At 50.0% G+C, this 5,000-nt stretch overlaps 1 long non-coding RNA gene across 1 annotated transcript in view; it reads right to left on the reverse strand.

The window, feature by feature from the left end:
• The window catches only part of LOC119575347, a 34,229-nt gene that overhangs the window by 20,924 nt on the left and 8,305 nt on the right, over positions 1-5,000 (reverse strand). The window lies entirely within an intron of this gene.

The raw sequence follows: 5,000 nt of genomic DNA on the forward strand, positions 1-5,000 counted from the left end.
AAAAAAAAATTGCAATTAAATCCAACGAAAAAAAGGCTTACCAGACGTATCAGCCAGCTGCAGCATTGCCGGGCAGCGGCGAAAGCGTGCAATAAGACCGGATAGCCAGACTGAGAGAGTATAGAGCGAACGCGCCGTGAGGGATAAACTAAGCGAACGCGGGTGGAGTGTGTGTGAGGGATGAGCCTTGTGAACGCATGCTAATTTATACGAACGTAAGGAGGTTAGGATGGCCAGAGAGCCGCAAATGCTATGTACTAGGCGAACGCGACGGAGGGGGGAGGGGGTAAACAAGTGCGAAGCTGAGGAGACGTCATCGGAGGGGGGGGGGGGGGCACGGGCGGCAATGCGAGCGCGGCGAAGGCGCTGTGGACGCCGAGCCCCGCCCGAGGGCATACGCCACGAATGGTCGAGAATGTGTCTTTTCGCAAACATATTTTAGAACACATTTCGAAATTACTGATATCTTACGAATGTAGCGAAGGAGGACCTTCGAGTGCAAGAAGAGTAGATGACAAGGCTATTTTGAACGCCGAAGCAGCCGTGCACGATATTACGAGCAAGGCATGATATAGAGGCCTACTTATAATACTGTATGTCTTTTTATTTCCGAAGGCCGAGAGACAGACGAACACACACAGCTTTTCTTAGTCGATAAGGGCTTAACACCTGCACAACAGGGAGTGTTGCCACAAACTGTTAGTAAATATAACTAAATAATACTACGATTACACGCCCACTTATATACATATATCTGTATATATGAATAGCTAAATACATGGACACATTTGATTCTACAGAATCGCCATACTACTATGCAAAATGAAGTAAAGCTTATCTTATCTTCATAAAAGGCAAGAGCGAAACAATTTCCGTGGTATCAATCGGGTATCAATCGACTTACGTAATGATTAGATAATGACTGTCACATCCCTTTAATGTCACAAGGCGGAGAGGAAGACTGCTTTGTCATGGTGTACCTCTTTTCCCTCATTAAAATTAAGTATTCACGACCGGCCAGGCGACACACGCACCCCGCAGGCTGCCTTGGCCCACTTACCGAGCCACTCTTGTGCATACGATGAGCAAGGACAAGAACGTATATGAGCTCATCGTACACTTACATTATACGGTTACTCAAACACGCACTCACAAGCGCGTGCAGATGCATACATATACACACAAAGCACACACACACAAGGACGTGCTCTTACTGTCAACAATCTCACCTTTACTCAGTATCTATGACACCAAATCATATTCTTTTACAGAAAAAGAAAAAAGAATAGAGAGAGAGAGAGAGAGAGAGAGAGAGAGAGAGAGAGAGAGAGAGAGAGAGAGAGAGAGAAAGAGAGAGAGAGAGAGAGAGAATGAGAATCTATACCTGTAACCTGAATTACCTGTTTTCTCGACGCGGCGACCTGACACTCCAAGCCAATCAGTGGGCGTGATTAATTCACTCTTATATTTGTTCACAAATCGCTTTCGTGCAATGCCACTGCGTGTGCGAAGGCTGGCCACGGAGTACGTTTGGGCGGAGCATAAACCACCATCATCGTCACTGTTAGTATCGTAATTCGACTTTATTGTTATTATTTAATTAATGTTTTTGCTGCTATTGTAGCTGTTCTTATTGTTGTTTTTGTTCTGATGTCTGTGCTTTGGCTGCAATATTTGCTTGCTGTTGCTGTTGCCATTAGCACCATCCTTTCGCGCAGCCACAGCGCTGCCACGAGGCCGCCGCTCATTCTCGAGCAAAAGCAAACCAAGAACAAGAGACCTTGGGCGTTCTACCCAATCAATATTCGAAAATTTCCCATACATCTCTCCGGCCGCTATGAATCTTTGACGTCATACATTATTCACGATCTTTACGGAAAAGAGGGAGGGAGAGGCCCAGGGCAGGGGGGAGGCGGGAAGGGAAAGGGGGATGGGCGGGGATGGGGGAGGGCAGAGGAGAGAGAGAGGGAGAATGGGCGGGGGAGAGGAGAGGGAGGGAGGAGGGAGGGGCGGGGGAAAGGAGAGGGAGAGAGCCCTTACATACAAAAGAGGAGGGGCGACAAGAGACGGTTAACCCACTTATCCCCCACTCTCTTTCCCTCTTCCTCGCCCTCTTTATGTCTCTTTACTTCTCCCTCTCAATCTTCCTCTTCCTCCCTCTCCTACTGCCAATTTCCCTCCTTCTCCTCCTCTTCTTTCCCACCCTCTTTCGTTTTCTGTCTCCCCCTCTTCCTCTCAACTTCCTCTCCCTTTTTCCCAATCACCTGTTTCCCGACGTGGATCTTTTTCATCTGTTATCCTTTTGGATTCGTTATTTTCAGAATGAGAGAAAATCTCGCATTACAGTAATATAAAAATATAAGAATGAATTATATAAAGTACACGAATTAACAAACCAAGAAAATATTTGAATAGAAACGCTAAGAACAAGTTTGAGTTCGGGCGAGCAGGTTTTTAGATGCGATATGTCTTCGCGGCTACTACTGAGCATTCCAGATTCCCTGTCACTAGGCTACTTCAACAACTAAGATTTCACAACAAAATTAAAGATTGAAAGCTCTTATCTATATGTTTGAGAAAGAGTCATTTAATTTATTCCAGTTCACATTCATTTATATTAATTCGCTTTGGATTTATCAGAAAATGTCACTTCCCTCTCTGTGGATGTATTGTTCCGGTTTATTCGCATGTGCATCCCCCTCTGTCATCCGAATCTTGAAATAAAATGCCATTAAAATATTTTCGCAACTGCACTCACCTCCGGCCTCGTCCCCCCTTCGCCTCATCCTTTGGGTCCCTTCGCGGGCAGCCTTGGCGCTGCGACGTCTACGCCCTCTGTGCGGAAATGGCTAGCGTGCGGCCTCTTCTGAAGGGGCTGAGGAGTGCCCCGTCATCGTGATAGGAATCCTTTCTCTTCCATCCGGAGGACTCGGTAAGGGGCAGAGACGACGACTTGCCCGAGGCCAGCCAAGCCCGCTGCAATAACCATCGATTCTCACACACACACATACATACACGCACACTCGGTGTAGCATCGACCAACACGGCTCTATTTTGAGGGTTGTTTTGGTCCGTCTTATGCGGACACTAAATGCCTCAAACATAGCTTAGCTTTTCGCTCTCATATTTTAAAAGAGACCGATCGAATAATAGTAAAAAAGTGGAGGAATTACCAACCAATCAGACCTTCCCTCAATCAGTCGCTTCCCATTCCTGCGCCCCCATTCAATACGACGAAAGCCACCTCCAGCGCCCGGACACGAGGCGTAATGACAACCACAAAATTGGAATTGGATGCGCAAAATACGCCGCTGTTGCCAGGCCCTTCCCTGAGAGCGAGGCAAGGGTCGGACGGAGCACGGACGCGGGCGAGAGGGAGAGCAGGCTTGGGAACCTGCAGTGCGTTCGGGGGAGACGCAAATCTAGAGGTAGTGTAGAGAGAAAAGATTATCCGTGTGAGATTGAACAGTGGAAAGAGTAACACAAGCGGAATATCAGGAAATAGAAACAAATAAAAGAGACAGCACAGAGCACTGACAGAGTGAAGATAGAGAGAGTAGAGGGGAGTAGAGGAGGGAAGGGAGAGAGAACGAGGGAGAGTAGAAGGGAGCAGAGGAAGGGAAGGGAGAGGGAAGGAGAGAGAGGAGAAGGAAGGAAGGAGGGAGAGGAGAAGGAAGGAAGGAGGGACAGGGGAGGAAAGGAGGGAGGGAGGGGGGGTCGGTAAGGGGGCGAAAGAGACACCAGGGCAGGCAGATGAGGAGGAAAGGGTGGGGGCTGTCTGGGCGCGGGCGTACTTACTCCCGAGACCGAGGCCAGGCGGCGAGGCACGCCCGGAACAAAGCTTGTGAAGCATCGCCCGCGGGGAGAGGATGGAAGCAGACGAGAGAGGGGAGGAGGGAAGGCAAGGGAAATGGAGCGAGAAGGAAGGAAGGGAAAAGTAGGGTAGGCTAAGGAAGGGGGGGGAGGAGGGGACGAGAAGGGATGGGCACCGGAGGAGGGAGAAGGAGAGGGAAAGAAAGCAAAGGGAAGGGGAGGAAATGAGACAGGAGAGAAGGAATTGAAAGGGGAAGAAAGCGAAGGGAAGAGAAGAGGCGAACAGCGTAAGGAGAGGAAGGGAGGAAGGGCAAGAAGAATGAAAGGGAAGGAAGGGAGAATGGGAGAGGAGAGGGGGCTATCAAGGCGCGTCATGCCTGTCTTTGTTAGGCTTTGATGTTACAGGCTGTCATGTCAATTGGATCTATTTAATCTGCGATGACGCTGGGATGGATGCTTTCTGGCGCCGAGACGAGTGACTGGATTTCACCCTTATTTGTTTTCCACCTCGTGACGGGGAAGCTGAGGCTATAGAAGGGTTTTGAGCATCCCGTTCCCAGTGATTGAACTTGTGTCTCCTCGTACTCTGTCTATTGCCCTGGCGGCTCCACTACCCGGGTGCCTGTCCGTCTCTCTGGATGTCCGTTTTTCTTCTTTTGCCCCGCCCCCCTTCTCTCTCATTCATTCGTCCTTTCTCCCTCTCTTCTACATACTCACCTCTCTTTCTTTTCTTTTCCTCTTCCTTATCTCTCTCCTTCCCCTTTACTCCTCTTTCCCTTCTCTCCTCCTCCCTTACCCCTCCCTCCATCGGCGCCTTTTACCTGCCCATCACCCTTCATCCATCGCTCCCACTGTCTTCCTCCCTCCCTCCTCCTCTCCTTCTTAGGCGCTCCCTCTTCATACTCTCCCTCCTCTAATCCTCCGTCTCGCTCCTCACCATTCTCCCCTCTCTCTCTTTCGCCATTCCTCACTCTGCCCTCCCCTATTTCTATCTCCCTCCCCATCTCCCCTACCCTCCCTCACTCTCGTCTCTTCTCCCTCTCATAGTCCACCTCCCCCTATCCTCCACTCTCCCTCTCTCCCTCCCCCTGTCCCTCTCCCATCCCCTGTTCCCGCCTGCGTACGAGTGCGTGCGCGCGTATCCCCGTGGTTTATGACGGCGGATCAGCGAGGGTGCCAGAGTCTGG

Source organism: Penaeus monodon, chromosome 7 (genome assembly GCF_015228065.2).
Source record: "Penaeus monodon isolate SGIC_2016 chromosome 7, NSTDA_Pmon_1, whole genome shotgun sequence".
Classification (NCBI taxonomy): domain Eukaryota; kingdom Metazoa; phylum Arthropoda; class Malacostraca; order Decapoda; family Penaeidae; genus Penaeus; species Penaeus monodon.